The 19,035-nt window shown below is 47.9% G+C and overlaps 1 non-coding gene across 1 annotated transcript; it reads left to right on the top strand.

The window, feature by feature from the left end:
• Positions 1-479: 479 nt before the first annotated feature.
• LOC136143124 (U6 spliceosomal RNA) lies at positions 480-586 on the top strand. The gene has a single exon (XR_010657833.1). It is a non-coding gene; the product is annotated as a U6 spliceosomal RNA (small nuclear RNA).
• Positions 587-19,035: the final 18,449 nt, after the last annotated feature.

Below are 19,035 nucleotides of genomic sequence, written 5' to 3'. Positions count from 1 at the left end.
CAACAAATAGAAGTTTAGCTAAAGAAATCAAAACCACGAGGAGAGACTACTTCACACCCATCAGGATGGCTATTTTCAAAACCCAGAAAAAACAGAGAATAACAAGTGTTGACGAGGAAATGGAGAAATTGGATCCCTTGTGCACTGCTGGCCGGAGTGTAAAATGGTGTAGCCACTGTGGAAAACAGTAGCCAGACACAAAAGGACAAATGTGCGATTCCACTTATATGAGGTCCCTAGTGTGGTCAGATTCTTAGAGACAGAAAGCAGGATGGTGGCTGCCAGGAGGAAAGAAGGAGTCAATGTTTAATGGGTGCAGAGTTTCAGTTTGGGAAGATAAAAATGTTCTGGAGCTGGATGGTGGTGATGGTTGCCCAACAATGCACATGTCTTTAATGCCACTGATCTGGACTCTTCCAAAAGGTTAAGATGGTAAATTTTATGTTATGTATGTTTTACCACAACAAGGAAAGAGGATAGTGCTCGCTTCAGCAGCACATACACTACAACTGGAACCATACAGAGAAGATTAGCGCGGGCCCTGCACGAGGACGGCACGCAAATTCGTAAAGCACTCATTTTTTTTAATGCAGAAAAAATATGAAGACTAGAATAAAAATTTCCTGGGAGAGGGAGGGATAAATTAGGGGTTTGGGATTAACAGATACACAGTATTAAATATAAGATAGATAAACAACAAGGACCTACTGTATAGCACAGGGAACTATAGTATCTTATAATCTATAAGGGAAAAGAATCTGAAAAACAACGAGTGTGTGTGTGTGTGTGTGTGTGTGTGTGTGTGTGTGTGTGTGTATCACTGAATCACTTTGCTGTACACCTGAAACTAAACTAAACTAATATTGTAAATCAGCTATACTTCAATTAAAAAAATAAAAATTTCCTGGGATCCGAAAACCTAGCTCATCACATGCACACACATAAAACAGTATAAAAAAGGATCTCTTCTAAAGTAAACTTTATACTCCATACACACACAAAAGTTTAGCTCAAGATTTGAGAGGCTTTGCTGCCTGGAGATGGAATTTAAGAAAGACACCAGTTTCCTTGTTGCAGTTTTGCACGTGTTGAGAGAGGGACTGGCTTCAGCCACCTGCAAGCTAATGGCCAGAGAGACTCCCCAGGCGGGGATGGTCCTGAGTCAGGGAGGCTGGACATGGGCTGGACAGGGAGACCGTGGGCATGTCATTTCCCTTCTCTCTCTTCTCTGTCTACAGCCTGGGTCAGAGGGCACAGGGTTAAAAGCTGAGACACGCAAAGCCTTCCTCAAATCCTCTCTGTCTCTCCCCACCCTCCTCCCATCGCATTTCTTCTGCGGAACCTTCCACGAACTCTTCCTTCCCCGAACTGCTGGAACACTTATTCATTCCATATGTGTCTTTCAGCATGTCTGACTTACTGTTTAATATCACGAGCCGACTTTGCACGGGTGTGTGTCTTCTGGCCCCAACTAAACTAGAAGTTGCCCGAAGGTAAAGACTGATGCTTAGCCCCCCTTGGATCTCTTTAGCTCTCCCATCAGTGTCTAGTGCAGAAGAAGCGGCATGTACATCCAGACGATGGAATATGATTCGGCGCTAAAGAGAGATGAGCTAGCAAGCCATGAGAAGACGTGGAGGAAGCGGAAATGCTGATTACCAAGTGACAGAAGCCCATCTGAAAAGGCTACGTGCTGGATGAGTCCAACTACTCGACATTCTGGAAAAGACAAAACTATGGAGACAGTCAAAAGATCAGTGGTTGCCAGGGGTTGAGGGAGAGGGAGGGATGAATAGATGGGGCACAGAGGATGCTTAGGGGGTGAAGCTATTCTGTGTGATACTGTAATGGTGGATGCATGACATTAGGCATTGTCACAATCCACGGAACGTATACAACAAAGAGTAAACCCCAATGTAAACTATGGACATTGGTCAGTAATAGTGTATCCATATGGAGTCATCAATGTTGAACCAATATTCTAATGCAAGATGTTAATAGTAGGGGAAACTGGGGGTTGTACATGGGAACTCTATACCATCTGCCCAGTTTTCCTGTAAACCTAGAACTGCTCTAAAAAAGAAAATTTATTTTAAATATATATATATTTATGGAAAAGAATATGATATATATAAAACCGAATCACTGCTGCACAGCAGAAATTAACACAACATTGTAAATCAACTAAAATTCAATAAAATAAAATTTTAAACTAAAACAATTTTTTAATATATATAATTTATATATAGTTGGATAGTTGAGTAAATATTGGACCATCCACATGGACACATCCAGTTATGAGGGAGCTGGGAAGATTTACCCAGGCCTGACATCTTTCAAAATCCAGTGAAACATAGCTGGGAGTAAATGAATGTTTCTTCTTGAAGCCAAAGAAGAAAAATTAGGAGATAAGCATTTATTTGTGTGTTAAAATTTACGTAGAAAAGTTGCTAGATTTGCCTGTAGGTGTTTGTGTTTCTTTACGTTTTGCCCTAATTAGTGTTATCATATGTTGTATTAAAATCAGAACTCATTTTGACAGAGAATCAAAGCGTCCTTAGTGGGTATCTGACATCCCCTTTCCAGGCCTTCTCCAGCCCAGACCTCTGAAGGGAAGGAACAGGCCACATATCACACGGCTTCGTTCAGAGAACTAAGGAAGGGAGTTAAAAACTAAATGAACATTACAGCAGTATCACCTGCCTACCAAACAGTTTCTGGAAAGACAGTATTCAGGGAACCGCACTGCACAGAGAAACACAAAGGCTCTGATGTCAAAGATACTTGTCAAGAAAGCGCTTGACCGAAAGGCAGCGGGCAGGACGGCCATTCCAGGTGGCCATTTTGTTTCTGTAACAGCCCAGGGCAGGTCCACGTCAGTGGCCTATGTGAATTTCCAGAGCCTTCCTGCCCCTCCAAACCCACAATACAATGACATAAACAGGTTTAAAACACTTCTGTATTTCCCAGATATCTAGCCTTCACTATACTAAGCTTAACGTATCTGCAGCAAGAGCCACTAACTCACGTCATTTTGCCGGCATCCAGGGCTCGTGACCTCACAGTGTACATGCGCAGAAAGGAGAGGCAACCGAGTGCACAGGCTCCGGACGCGCAGGCTCAGCGGCCATGGCTCACGGGCCCAACCGCTCCGCGGCACGCGGGACCCCACCCGAGACCGGGGCACGAACCTGCGTCCCCCGCACCGGCAGGCGGACTCCCAACCACTGCGCCACCAGGGAAGCCCCTGACACTGGGTTTTGAGTGGGACTTTCCCACTGTCCCTGAGTCCCAGGTAACTGCGTTTCTCAGCTTCACACCGCACCACGGTTCCTTCTCTCCTTTATCATACTCCCCCAGCAGCCCCCCATGCCAACTTCTGATTAGAGGCTGGAAAACAGGCCCTAGGAGGGAACTAATTATTTAAGTAGGGGACAGAGAGGCCCGGGAATGGCTTGGGACACTCACCGTGCATCTCGAGGGTTATTGCTGCAGGCCATGGTGACTAGCAGTGTCTTCGGTCAGGTTCTCCAGAAGGAGAGCCCCAGACGTGGATTCTTGTGCAAGTGAATTATTGACGGAAGGGCTCTCAGGAGACACAGGTAATGGTGGGAGGGAAGGAGAATAGGGCAGGCAAAGAAGCCAAGCAAAGATGGAGATTTGGCCAAAGCCTAGCCTCAGCCTGACCCCCTGGAGGGAGGCGGGTAGGGGCAGGGGAAAAGGAGGCGGGGCAGCATCACAGAGTCATTCGTTCCCATACGTGACACGGGGGGTGGGCCTTTATATCTCCCATATCAGTCAGTCACCGACCACAGGCCACCTCCATGGGGGGCAGGAGGGCACATAAGCCCCCAGCCATCAGCTCTGGGCGAGGCTGCTCCTGTAGGGTGGAGGGCTGCTCCAACAGAGAAGGCTGAAGCTGTGAGCTGCTCAGCTGGGATTAATGCAGGGCATCTGGCTAGACACCACCAGCAGCCACAAAGGGCTGCCCTCTAAAACAGAAGCAGGAGAGAGGTAAGGTAGAAACAAGAAAAAGCCTCCTGAGGTGGCAGGATTCTTCAGAAGTCCTTCCAGCTGCCTGTCATTAGAACAGATGGACAGGGAACGGCCTCAACTCAAATGGATCTTTCTAGGCACATCCGAGCAGAATGTCTGTGCAGGTGCCCTCAGAACAGACCCAATCTGAGAACCACACACGTACTCCTGCTGTCAAACAGTAGCCTGAGACCTAAGGGGCTCCCCAGCAAGCTTCCAGAATAGCTGAGTTCTGACAACAGTGGCAACCTGTACAGATGTCACTCTGCCAAGTGCTGTTCTAGGCGCTTTACGTCTGTTACCTTCATTTAATCCTCACCACAACCACAGTAGTGAGGCATTATTATTGGCCATCCCCATTTTACAGATGAGGACACTGAGGCTCAGAGAGGTTCATTAATTGGCCCAAGTGAACAGCTGGAAGTAGCAGAGCCAGGATTTGAACCTAGGTAGCCTGGCTCGGGAGGGCTGCACCACCGCTCTACCGCCCCTGGCTGTCTAGCTGGAGCACATCATGCTATAAGGCAGGAGACCACCACCATGGATGCCTTCAAAGGAGCGTGTTTGTACATCAGAATCACCTGTGGGTGAGTGTTGCACTGCAGAATCCAGAGCCTCATCCTGAACCTATGCAGAATCCAGGGCTGAGGGCCAGGTGGAAATCTATACATTTAACAAGCCCCCCAGGTGTTCTGACACAGATGGCAACGCTGAAACCCCACAATGATTCAGATTGAAAGAGTAGAGGCCAGTTTCAAATTCTAGCTCTCCGGGCTTCCCTGGTGGCGCAGTGGTTGAGAGTCCGCCTGCCGATGTAGGGAACGCGGGTTCGTGCCCCGGTTCGGGAAGATCCCACGTGCCGCAGAGCGGCTAGGCCCATGAGCCGTGGCCGCTGAGCCTACGCGTCTGGAGCCTGTGCTCTGCAACGGGAGAGGCCACAACAGTGAGAGGCCCACGTACCACCAAAAAAAAAAAGAACCAAATTCCAGCTCTTCCACTTTCTATCTGTGTGACCTTGGAAAAGTTCATTCACCTCTCTGAGCCTCAACTGTTCTCAAATCTAAAATAAAACCAGGGACTTCCCTGGTGGCGCAGTGGTTATGAATCCGCCTGCCAATGCAGAGGACACGGGTTCCAGCCCTGGTCCGGGAAGATCCCACATGCCATAGGGCAACTAAGCCCGTGCGCCACAACTACTGAGCCTGTGTGCTACAACTACTGAAGCCCACGCACCTAGAGCCTGTGCTCCGCAACGAGAAGGCACCGCACTGAGAAGCCCGCGCACCGCAACGAAGAGTAGCCCCCTCTCGCTGCAACTAGAGAAAGCCCGCGTGCAGCAACGAAGACCCAACAGAGGCAAAAAAGAAAAGAAATTTTTTAGCAAAGCTTTTAAAATAAAACTAATACTTCTCCTATTAAGATTTCGTGACATTTAAACTGTGAGTTGCTGTACATCTGGTATAATTCCGTGTATACATATTTGAAACTGTGTACATGTATATCTTACACATATATATAAATATCAGACAAAAGCCAGACAGAATAAAGTAGTAAGGGTGATTATCTCTCACAAGATAAGAGGGTGGGATAAAGGGGGGTAGAGAGTGAGATGGGAAAGGCTTTCACTTCTTACTCCATGTATTAAATTTTAATTTTCTATAAAGAGAACATATTAAAGTTTTGTATATGTAAAATGTATTTAATCAAAACCCAAAAGACTAAATAGAATCATCTAGGTAAGTGCCTGGCCCACAGTACATGCTCAATTAATGGTAGCTGTTGGTCTTCTCATCGTCCACAAACATTTGTTGAGTGCCTATTATGTGCAAGTCATCATATTTAGGCTGCATCGGGAGGCAGAGAAGCACAAAACAAAGTCCCTGCTCTCACATGCACAAAAAAAAAACCCAAACGCCCAATGGCAGTGTTTACTTTGGGACCAATGAGTGCTATAGAAAATAAAGCCTTTAAGAGTTGAAATGAGAGAGATCATTTCCAGCTGGCCTCTTCAGGGGAGGTGGGGCTCGCAACGAGGCATTGAGGAAGGGGGAAGATTTCAATAGGCAGAGAAAGGGGGAAAGAACATTCCAGTGGCAAAAAAGAGCTTGGTTCAAAGGGCAGTGCGACTTGGTGGGCATGTGCAGAAGATGCGGAGCGGACATTTGGCCCCGCGCGGCCAGGCTGCGGGATGCAGTCGTGCCGGATCCCAGGCAGGCCACCGCAGGCCTCCCCTCCCACAACTGGAATAACACCATCTCTGGCCCCATCCCTTCTGGTGCTTGGAATGGGGCCAAGATCGACTTTCTCAAAGATTCTTGACCCTTGTGGACCAAACGTAGAATGGGAAGAGAAGCGGCCACAGAGACTGAAAAAAAGAAGTGGATCCTCTCCCCCAGCTGCTGGGCCCAAGTATATGCAGGGCACATGCTGGGGATGCGGGTGGAGCCAGGTGGGGGGATGCGTGGCAACGTGGGTCTGGGGGCGCCGTGTGTGTGTGTGTGTGTGTGTGTGTGTGTGTGTGTGTGTGTGGACTGACGCGTGAGTATGCACGTCGTTCTGACAGGCGGCATTTCCTGTGATTGTGTGCTGTGATCTACGGGCTTGAGTTATGAGTGCAGTGTGTGCTAACCACATTCCTGAAGGCTAATCTTTCTGAGCCACTGAGGAGGGCGCAGAGGGGAGCGGGAGCAGCAAAATATCTGTCCACGGAACACACCCTCTGCCTTCCTAGTACTTCTGCTCGGGATGAGGGTCCCAGGGAGCGTGGGTGGCACAGGGAAGAGGCAGGGAAAGGTTCACACAGGGCACTGACACGAGCAGGACCAGAGCTGCCCCTGCATCAGCAAATACCACGCCGCGGCTGTGCACTCGGCCACCTATAAAGCACCCTGACATCTTCCTGGATCTGGTGCCTGTGTGTCTATATACGCAGTGTGTATGTAGAGAGCTAGAGATAAACACTTTTTTAAAAAGTTAAAGCTTGATTAGCTGAACACCACGAGGCCCTGGGAAATTGAGTTTTAGAAAAAATTTGGATAATTGGAACAGCAGAGAATATCAAGCATGTGAAATACACAAGCCAGCTGAGCACACAGAGTTTATGGCAAGCTCTGATTAAGACGAAGTTTCTGATAATCAAAGTTTTAAGGGCAGAGGCTCATTTGAATTTTTTCTGTCGAAAAGGGAGATTAGATACCATGTGCACGGAATATCTTGTGATATTTTCCATTCTTCCCAACCCCGGTTGAGTCACAAACATGCTTTTTTATGTATGTATTTATTTCGTAAAAAGTACTCTAGCCCTTGGTCTGCCCCAAACTACCCCCAAACAGGACTTGCCACAGATGTGTTTATCAGATTGTACTGCAAACGCTCGGAGAGGGCAAGCCTGCCTAACATCTAAGTGATTTCAAAATCAAAGCCATCCCAGACACACCAGAAGCCTAAAGCAGCCAAGAGATAGGCCAAGTTTATAAACTTCCATAATATGTTTATTGCACGGATGGCAATTACCCAATATCCCTGCCCTCCTGGGCCTTAGATCAGAATAGTTCCACAAAAAGAAATCTGTGTTTGACTGCATTTAACCAGTCATAATTCCAGATGTCTGGAATATTCCAACACCAGGCGTGGGGATGGGGAGGAAGAAAGGAAGCTGTTGATCATTCGGCGACAGTCTTGTAGTCTGCGGTGGCGTGTCTAGTGGGGCTGCTTGTGCCATTTCCTCCTGTCCCTAAAGGAGAGGTGTCACAGGAGCGGTCATTGTATTTAGGGCAAGTGGCTGTCCGCAGCCACAGGCAGGCTTTTCTGTCCACCTCTGGAAACCCAATGTGTCACATCAGAGATATAATTTCTTAATGAAATGGCGAGAGTGTACCTAATTTATGCCAGGACGGAAAACGCTGACGGGGCAGAAAGGACACTTGTTTCTGCTGTAACAGGGAGCACGTGTGGGCCACGTCACTCAGGAATGAATCAGACCAGCGTCCTGGGGCAGTCTGCTAAGAGAATTGCCTCCTTGCGAGCTCCTGTAAAGTGTTAAAGATATTTACTGCGTGCATACACGCCGGTCCATTCCAACCCTTTCACTGGAACGCAGACTTATGTGAGTTCAATCCTTTGTCCCAGACCCCTTCCTGTGCATGAGTAAGAAAAGTAGGATGGTGCTATAGAATCATCAGTGCGATTCATTCTGCCCTTCCCTCTAGGGCTTTTCTGGCAAACATTAAACATCACGAGGGACTTCCGTGGTGGCACAGTGGTTAAGAATCTGCCTGCCAATGCAGGAGTCACGGGTTCGAGCCCTGGTCCGGGAAGATCCCACATGCCGCGGAGAAACTAAGCCCGTGCGCCACAACTACTGAGCTTGTGCTCTAGAGCCCGTGAGCCACAACTACTGAAGCCCGTGCGCCTAGAGCCCGTGCTCCGCAACAAGAGAAGCCACCGCAACGAGAAGCCCGCGCACCGCAACGAAGAGCAGCCCCCGCTCACCGCAACTAGAGAAAGCCTGCGCGCAGCAACAAAGACCCAACGCGGCCAAAATATAAATCAATAAAATAAATAAACATCGTGACACCCCATTCAAGGGACGTGAAGTACTCATTTCACAGACGGTAAGACTGACACACAGGTTTTGCCTCCGTGACACCTTATAGCCAACGGGATAGATTTCTTCCCTCTCCGGCAAAGCGGGTGTGAGATGCACTGATGAACTTTTAAAAATTTTATTGAGGTATAGTTGATTTAAAATGTTGTGTTAATTTCTGCTGTACGGCAAAGTGATTCAGTTATTCATATGGATACACGTTCTTTTTCATATTCTTTTCCATTATGGTTTATCACAGGATACGAATACAGTTCCCTGTGCTCTACAGTAAGACACTATTGTTTATCCATTCTATATATAATACTTCGCATCTGCTAATCCCAAACTCCCAATCCATCCCTTCGCCACTCCCCCTCCCGCTTGGCAGAGATGTGCTGATGAACTTAACCTAAGGCTTGGGTACAGTGTCGAAGAGGTCAGGGCTTCTCCTGACGGTCGTGGGACTGCGGCGGGGTCTGGAAGTCTGGAGCCTTTGTTTCCTGCTCAACACTGGGCCAGGAGGTATCAGTCACGGCCAGGTGCAAGAGAACTTTCTCTACGCCAGAAAGTCTCCAGAGTGGGGGCGCACACACCCTAAGCGGCACACAAGACAATTCTTTGAGGGGTAGTGTTCATGGGTTGAATTATGTCCCCCTCCCCAAAATTCATACGTTGAAGTCCTAACCTCCAGGACCTCAGAATGCAACCTTATTTGGAGATAGGATCTTTAAAGGGGTAATAAAGTTAAAGTGAGATCTTTAGGGTGGGCCCTAAAAAATATGACTAGTGCCCTTATAAAGTGGGGAGATTTGGACAGAGATACACATAGGCGAGACAATATATTTCTGTTGTTTAAACCACCCTGTCTGTGGTACCTTGTCACGGCAGCCCAAGCGAACTAACACGGATAGGAAGAAGATACTAGAACTTTAGAATTTCTGTTTATATCATTTGCCATGTCACTTTGCAGTGCTTCCCACTGTGGCGGGGAATATACTCCCCCCGTGCCAGTGACGTTGCACTTGACCAAAGGAGTATTAGTGGATGTGGCTTGTGAACAGGACTGGAAATGTGTTGTGTGGTGTGTGATTTGCCCTCTTGAGCTTCTGCCGTCACTAAGAGAAGAAGAGGTCCTAGGTGGCTACAATCACATCAGCCTGGGCTCCAGACCTGCACAAAACCTGCAAGCTGGAACCAAGCCTGGCCAACCTGCAGCCTGAAGTCGCCCAGCCCAGCCAAGATCCATTAAGACCCCGCAGGACCAGGAGCGCCAAAAAACCATAAATGCCTATCGTCGTAAGCCGTCGAGTTTCGGAGTGTTTGTTTTGTAGCACAATCGCAGGAAGAGTTGACTGTTACAATGACCAATATCCAACATGTAGATTGACCACATGGCCTCACTCAGGCTGAATGTCACTGCTCGGCATCCAGTGTGACAGGCAAGGAATGCCAAGGGAAGAGTGACAGTCGTGGAGCTTGGCTGGCATCCACCTCGCATGATTTTTCACCTCAGTAAATGGCCTGCTATGAGTGCCATGTCGAGTGATTTGCAAATTATATGATCTTGCTCTAACTAAACCAATCATCACAAAATGGGCAAGGGGCTTGAAATGTCTCCTCTAAAGAAACCACGGCTTGCAGATAATACTATGAAAGCAACCATCAGCTAGGAAGGAACTGGTCAGCTCCGGGTTCCAGAGCTCCGCCAGCCCGATTAGGAGGAAACACCGTGATCTGAATCAGATTTGACAAAGAGTACGTTTTAAAAATTTCAGACTTCACAAGATCATTTGAGATGCAGATTTTCGACTTCTATTGTTAAGGATGGGCCTCGCACACACATATATATGGCCTCACGCTCTTAGCAGAAAACATTAGCACATGAATGTGATTTGTAAGTAAATAAATATACTCCAAATGTGCAAAAAAATGTTTCACTACTCGGGTCAAGACCCGTTGAAAGTCACTTGAAAGTGAGTCCGGCCTATCAGGCTGATTTATTAACCTTTTGGGCGAGTTCATTGTTTTTAATGTTGAGGGATTATTAGGGTGCCATCGTGAACATGGGAAAGACCCGTCCCCTCGAAGTGCAGTGTGCAGAACCCGTGGGCCCTCCAGTGTTTGGCTGCGTTCACCCTGTTTCTAAAGCCTGGGGGAGAAATTGATGTCACGGGGAAAGTGAGGACGCACCTCAGTGCCGGGCCTAAGGAGAACCTTCCAGAGCGGGGAGCTGATGCACTGTTCAGCAGGGCAGGGGGGCCCTGCTTTGGGCCCAAAGACTCCTCCCAGCTTCAAGAAGTCCTGAGAGGGCCCAGCTCTGCTGCCCCGTCCCGACTCCAACACCACCATTCAGGGCATGGAGACAAGGAGACACACCCCACTCCCAACCAGAATCTCACTCTGGGCACAGACACTGGGCAGCCTGACTTCATGCCCAACTCTGATTAAACCAGAAAGTGTCAAATAATGCTGACCACTCCCTCCACTCCAGGAAATAAATATCTTCCTCCCCTGAACTCTTGAGCTGCATCGTTTCTTTTTCTCTTTTTTGGCCGCACTGTGCGGCCTGCGGGATCTTAGTTCCCCCACCCGGGATCAAACCCGAACCTCCTGCAGTGGAAGCGCAGAGTCCTAACCACTGGACCACCAGGGAAGTCCCTGCATCGTTTCTATCTTCCCTACGATGCTGACCCCATTCTGTCTTCAAGTATCGTCACTTAGACTTCCGCATGGGTGCGTCCCGTCTCAAGGATGTGGGCCAGGCCTTACGGAAGTGAGGACCCCATTTTATATTCCTTTGAGTGTAGAACCTATTTAGGGAGCTGGGTGCATGAGTCCCCGGGTTTCTCTCTGGGCTGCTGTGAACATAGGGCATTGCGTGGGTTATGGGTGGAGGGGAGGGTACTGTTTGACCCTGAGGTCTCTGTTCTGAAGGATTTTCATCAAATTCGTGGGAGGCCACCCATGCCCGGGCATTACTATGAAGAGACTGGGACAGAAAGGACGAGGAGGTTATACCAGTTGGGGCTGGAGCAGGGACGCAGACCACGATGAGGATTATGGAGGAAGGGCTTCATAATGGAACAAGAGCTGACCCCACTGTGGGAGAGTCTGGGAAAGGAAGGGTCCAAAGGCGAAGCTGGAGGGTCCAAGGAGAGTCACTAGCCAGCCCTCCGGCAGCCAGGCGCGAGCAGCTACCAGAGCAGGGCCACGAGGGGGAGTTGGGGGAACAGCCCACAGAAGAGTGTGTCTCTACGTCTGGTGGCAGGCCTGGCATGGCTGTGGCTCAGCAAGGCCTGCAGAGCAGCGGAGAGCAAGGACAAAACGGCCCCTTCTGGCACCTCCTGTCTTTTATTGCATCTAACCATGATGGCCAGAGAGGAGTAGCAGCTGCTTCTCTGCCACCTTCCAAATGCTGTGCAAATTTCTCTTCTGACCACCTCTAATGTGGAATCATAAAAGGAAGGGAATTCTGGAAAAGGCTCCAGCTTAGCTGAGGTGACACGACACAAAACCACCACAAGATTTGAGCTGTCACAGGGTCCGCCATGGCTCTTCTGCACGGCTACTTTAGAAGTGAGGAATACACTGCTTGTCCTCAAACATTTCTGTGCCCCAGGCTTGGCAGGTGGACTGGGCTCACGGAGGGAAAGACCTTTACGGAACAGCACCTTCCAAATCTCACCAGCAGGTCAAGCTTGACACTGTCCTGTTGACCCCCTTATCACTCAAGAAGAATGATTTCAGCTTGAGAGACTCAGAGAGGAAAATAGCTAAGGGCCTATGGCAGACTGTATTTTCCAAAGAGGGACTGAACTGTGTCCCCGCCCCACCCCACCCCACCCCCAACGAATCCGTATGTTAAAGCCCTAACTCCCAATATGACTGTATTTAGAGATGGGGCCTTTAAAGAGACAAGTAAGGTTAAGTGAGGTCATAAGGGTGGGGCCCTAACCCATTAGGATTGGTGTCCTTATAAGAAGAGGAAGAGACACCAGGGACTTGCATGCACAGAGGGAAAACCACAGAGAGGGTGCCTGTCTGCGAGCCAAGGAGTGAGGCCTCAGGAGGAGAAACCAACCCTACCAACACCTCGATCTTGAACTTCCAGCCTCTGGGACTGTGAGAAAAGAAATGTCTGTCATTTAAGCTGCCCAGTCTGTGGTATTTTGTTATGGAAGCCCAAGCAGACAAATATAGCCACCACACTATCTCCCATCCCACAGGCTCTTCTTCAAATGTGACAATGACACTCCAATGACAATACTTCCGATGGTGGTGTCTACACCCTCTTGCCTTGAACCTGATCAGGCCTTCATGACCGCCTCAACCAACAGAATACAGCAGAAGTGAAGCTATGTGACTTCCGAGACTAGGTCCTAAAAATGCCATGCCCTTCTACCTTGTTCCCCCAGTACACTCACTCTTAGAACCCAGCCACCATGCTGTGAAGAAGCCAAGAAGCCACAGGGAGAGGCCACGTGGAGAGTCCACAGCCAACAATCCCAGCTGAGGTCCTGGCAGCAGCCAGCATCGACACTAGATGTGTGATCGAGGGAGGCTTTGGGTGATTCCAGCCCCCAGCCATTGAGTCACCCCCTACCCTTTGGGCCACCCCAGAGGACATTCTGTCCCCACTGGCCATGTCCAGACTACAGATTTGTCAGCAAAATAAATGATCTGTTGTTGTTTCAAGCCACTGATTTTGGTGTGATTCATTATGCAGCAGTAGATGACCAGAAGAGAGGTCCTCAGAACAAAGGCGTGACCGCCTAAGAGAAAATGGGGCCAAGCCAATATATAGGCTTGACCTGTTTTGGGGGGTATTGCAGTGATTTCAGACAATCAAAGCGGTGCAAACCTCCGGCATCAATGCAGAAAAACAGGCTGTCAGATGAGCGGTCCTCTGAAGATCACACCCACTTTACGATTCCTATTCATTTTCCGGCAACTCTGAACATCTTCCCAAGGAGATTTTTTTATTCACGTTGGTCAAGCTCTGGACAGAGTTTAAAGGAAGCGTGTATACAGAAAGAAAATGGTGGAATCGGGAGGTTAAGCTGGAGGCTAGAATAATTAAAGGTTAAACTCCAGGTTTGCATTTGGTATTTATAGAATTTTCCATGCTTGGTGTGAGGGTTTTAAAACCAGGCTGAGCAGGGAAGCGCCTTTCAGCTCTTAAAGGAGGGAAAGGATTCTAACACAAGGAATCCAACCTGCCTAGTTCAAAGTTTTAAAAGCAAGGATAATTAAGCTGCTTTGTGGCTTCAAGTGATGCTGTTAAGGTGAACAGGGCTGGGAAAGGAGGCTCTGTGAACAAAACAAAGCCAAACAAAACATTTTCTTTCCCTACCGGGCACCCAGGGCTGTCAGCAGCGGTTCCCTGGGTCCTCGAAAGCGGTTTTCTGCCCCTGCTGCTCCCTGCTCTGAAGGCGCGTGAGTGTTGTTTATAGCGTTTGACACGAGCCAAGGCAAGCATGGGACAGCAGTGTTCCGGCAGGCGCATTGTGGGGGTTACCAAAGGATGTGCGCGAAGGATGTGGGTGGAGGCGGAGGTAGCGGGGACCGGCACCCGGTGCTGGCTCGCGCACAGCTGCGCTCTGAGGCTGAATGCAAACTCCCCGGAATGCACTTCTGCTTTGCTCCAAGCTTCCTCTCGCCTCCTTTATCCCCCTCCCGTTTTCAGTATAGAACTTCAGAGAAACTCCTCTCTCTGTCCTTCGGCTTGTTGTTATCTGTTTGCGGGACATGGTTGTCTCTTTTTGTTTCCTGAAGCTTTGATGGGGCTGGGGATGAAAGGTCAAAGGAGGCGAGGCCAGGGGTGTCTGCGCTACAGGCTCAAACTGCTTCTCCCAAGAGTTTTCCAAATGCATCCTGCTCCCAACCTTCAAAGGATGCGGGGTGCAAAGGCTTGCGAGAACTTGTCTAAACTGGCGCTGCATTTCTTTGTGAAAATCTAGTTACTGAGACAGACTATAAGGCAGCTATTCAGAAAGATGATTATAAAGACCATGTGGCAACATGGAAAAGGCAGGCGTGACATAACATTAAACGAAAAAGTAGAACTCCAAACTGTGCCTGAGGTACTGTCACAACGATGTTCAGAGTGGATTAGGAGCAGGGACTCAGACAGATACTCGTACGTCAATGTCCGCAGCAGCGTTATTCACGGTAGCCCAAAGGTGGAAACAACCCAAGTGTCCATCGACGGATGAATGGATCAGCAAAATGATCAAAAATTCCTTTTTGACCTTAAGAAGGAATGAAATGTGGAGACCTGCTACAACACGGATGAAGCTTGAAGACATTATGCTAAGTGAAATTAGCCAGTCGCAAAAGGATAAATACCGTATGATTCCAGTTATACGAGGCCCCTGGAATAGTCAGATTCAAAGAGACAGACAGCGGAATGGTGGCTTCAGGGGCTGGGGGGAGGAGGGAGTGGGGAGTTGTTGTTGAATAGATATGGAGTTTCTCTTTGGGATGATGAAAAAGTTCTGGAGATGGATGGTGGTGATGCTTGCACAACATTGTAAAAGTACGTAATACCACTGAACAGGACACTTAAAAATGGTTAAGATGGTAAATTTTATGTTATGTATATTTTACAATAAAAAAACTGGGCTTACCTGGTGGCGCAGTGGTTGAGAGTCCGCCTGCCGATGCAGGGAACGCGGGTTCGTGCCCCGGTCCGGGAAGATCCCACATGCCGCGGAGCGGCTGGGCCCGTGAGCCATGGCCGCTGAGCCTGCGCGTCCGGAGCCTGTGCTCCGCAACGGGAGAGGCCACAACAGTGAGAGGCCCGCGTACTGCAAAAAAAAAAAAAAAAAATTAACTTTGTTTAAAGTGCATTAGGTAGATCGGTGACTGCCAGAGGCTGGGAGGAGGAGGGCATAGGGAATAACGGCTTAACCAGTACAGGGTTTTATTTAGGGATGATGACAATGTTTTAGAACTAGATATAGATAGAGGTGATTGGTTGTACAACATTGTGAATGTACTAAACACCATTGAATTGTTCACTTTAAAATGGTTAATTTTACGTTATGTGCATTTCATCTCAATTTTTTTAAAAACTGGATTAGGAGGAGACTGAAAGGGAATGTGGAAAAATGAGAACTGTTTAATGCATTAGGATGGTTAGGACTATTGGTGGATTCATTTGGATTTCTGAAAAAATTGTTAAAATACAGTTTGTGCAATGTATTTTTTACATATTAAAAAAAACTGTCAGGTAGAAAATCTGTCACAAAAAACAGAATGTATACGGGATTCACATACACACACTACTATATACAAAACAGATAACCAACAAGGATCTACTGTATACAGGGAACTGTGCTCAATATTTTGTAATAACCTATAAGGGAAGAGAATCTGAAAAAGAAGATATACATAGGTGTGTGTGTATATATATATATATATAAAACTGAATCACTTTGCTGTACACCTGAAACTAGCATGATATTGTAAATCAACTATACTTTAATAAAAAAACAAAACAAAACAGGGGAATTGCCTGGTGGTCCAGTGGTTAGGACTCCGTGCTTTCAGGGCCGAGGGCCCAGGTTCGATCCCTGGTCAGGGAACTAAGATCCCACAAGCCTCATGGCACAGCCAAAAAAAACCCAAAACAGACTATTAATCGACTAAAGCAAAGTTTCTTACTTTTTCTTAAGACTTGTAGGGCAAGAGTGTACAGAGAAAAACCATAAGGAAAGAGAAATTGAGGACCGGGCTAAGATAGTGTTTGTCACTTTTTAGTATGTATTAATATATACTATGTGTCATGTATTAATGTGTTAATAATAAAGAATATATATTAATATAAATCAATAATAAAGATTATAAGAGATAATCACAGTAAGTCCTTACCAATCAATCAAATATATATATGTTTAATATCCAGTGTCCCCAGCATGACGCTGGGCCCTGTGGGAGGCCCAGAAGATGGGGCAGAGTGTCCTTTTGGAGCTGACACTGTAGGGCTAACTTGTACGATGCTGATGACAAGTGTGTGAGGTCAGAAAGAAGCTGAAGCACACAGACAGGCTGCCTAAAGGGAGTGGGGGCACCTCAGCTGGGCTTGGAGGGATGGCAGGGTCTGCACAGGCCAAGGGCAGAGAGAGGTCCTTCTAGCTGTGAGGGGACAGGCAGCGGGCAGGAACGCCAGTGTCTGTAGTCAGGGAAGGAAGGGGAGAGCAGAGAGGTGTGCCGGGCGAGTTGAATGAAGCCCAGTTAAAACACTCCTCTTGAGGGATAAACACCGTAGACAGTGGGGAGCCATGGTTGGCTCCTAAGCAAGGGATGGAAGCCATATTTTCAGATGGGGACTCTGCCAGAATGACAGTAGGCCTTGGATCCCCTTTCCCTTTCACTCAGGGGGCCCAGACAGGCCAAAACACAGCCAGACACCCCCAGCCCTGACATGGATTACAGTAGCAGCAGCAGGGAGCGATTCTGGAAACTCTGTTCTCTCATTGATGGTTTCTAGTTCCTCGTCCCCAAAGGGAACATTTTTAGAGAAAAATGATATGTCTGGTTAAAGATTGAGGATTGAACACATGCGTCCATCCCTCTGCTCCAGGCCAAAACTTCACGAAGATGATAGTAATGGGATTTTCAAAAGGCATTCACCTGCAAGTATAAAGAGAATGAGAAAGGAGAAAATAGCCAAGAGTTTTGGAAGCTGGAAAGCAGAAGATTGTTTGGTGACTAACGTATAGCAGGGCTGAGAAAGCTGAATCTCAAACTGGCTGTGGGGAAAGCTGAGAAGCGGCCTGAATGGATGGCATCGCAGAACCTCTCCCGCTCCAAAGACTCAGAAGTGGCAATGCCAGGTACTTCTGGAGGAGGAGGTGAAACTGGTACTAAGAACAGGAGGATCAACTGAAAGTCCATTTAAGAAGCAGTCAGATGTTCGGATGCCTTTCCCTGTGCTGTGAACCTAAGTGACTGTCCCTTCACTCCCTCATCCCCCATCTCAGACAGAAGACTGGACTTTTATTTAGTATCTGGAGAGGGTTTTTAAAAGGGTCTTTGCATACAAAACAAACTTATGGTTAACAAAGGGGAAAGGGTGGGGCGGGGGATAAATTAGGAGTTTCGGATTAACAGATACACACTACTATATATAAAATAGATAAACAACGAGGACCTACTGTGTAGCACAGGGAACTACACTCAATACCTTGTGATAACGTATAATGGAAAAGAATCAGAACATATATAAAACTGAATCACTTTGCTGTACACCTGAAACTAACACAACACTGTAAACCAATTATGTTTCAATAAAAAATTAAAATTAAAAATATTAAAATTTAAAATATATCTATTTTTGGATAGAGATATAAAGCATAGTTGAAAGTAGGATGCCCAATTGAAAACAGGGAGATTAGATATAAGTTTTTTTTTAATGAACATTGTAGCCCCAGCCAAGCTTCCCTGCTCATTCAACTCCCAGAAACTTGATATTCAGGCTTGGACCCTCTAGGAAGGAGATCGAATACCGACATCAGAGATTTGCCAATTAAAAGTCTTACCTAGATCAGCATAGAGTGGTGGTTCTCAAACTTTAGCCTGCAGGGGCTTCCCTGGTGGCGCAGCGGTTGAGAGTCCGCCTGCCGATGCAGGGGATACGGGTTCGTGCCCAGGTCCGGGAAGATCCCACATGCCGCGGAGCGGCTGGGCCCGTGAGCCATGGCCGCTGAGCCTGTGCGCCAAAAAAAGACTTTAGCCTGCATCAGAATCCCCTGGAGGGTTTGTTAAAACACAGACTGCCAGGGTTTCAAATCCAATAAATCTGGAGTGGGGCCTAAGAAGGTACATTTCTTAGAAGTTCCCAGGTGATGCTGCTACTGGTCCGAGGACCACACTTAGAAAACTGCTGCTCTAGAGTGAAGTCTGCAATTGGCAAGCCACATCCCCGCACATAGAGGTTTCCAGCAGCTTTTTAGTGCCCTGCTGTAGATGTGCACACATAACTGGTGATCACCAGACGTCTAAGGGAAACCTCTAACATGAATGACCAAGACCAAAACAGATGAAGCAAGCTGAAGGAAACAAACTATGCTGAGAAATGTACATTTCACACATGCGCGTGTGCGCGCGCGCACACACCTACCTATCAATAATGTCCCAGAAGAGACATTATTTTAATAGCATTAAAAAGAAGCATTCAGGGGGCTTCCCTGGTGGTGCAGTGGTTGGGGGTCCGCCTGCCGATGCAGGGGACGTGGGTTCGTGCCCCGGTCCGGGAGGATCCCACGTGCCGCGGAGCGGCTGGGCCCGTGAGCCATGGCTGCTGAGCCTGCGCGTCCGGAGCCTGTGTGTGCTCCGCAACGGGAGAGGCCACAACAGTGAGGGGCCCGCGTACCACAAAAAAAAAAAAAAAGAAGCATTCAGGGAATACA

The sequence above is a fragment of the Phocoena phocoena genome, chromosome X (genome assembly GCF_963924675.1).
Source record: "Phocoena phocoena chromosome X, mPhoPho1.1, whole genome shotgun sequence".
NCBI lineage: Eukaryota > Metazoa > Chordata > Mammalia > Artiodactyla > Phocoenidae > Phocoena > Phocoena phocoena.
Note: the sequence above shows the minus strand (reverse complement) of the source record. Positions and strands in the feature narration are given on the sequence as shown.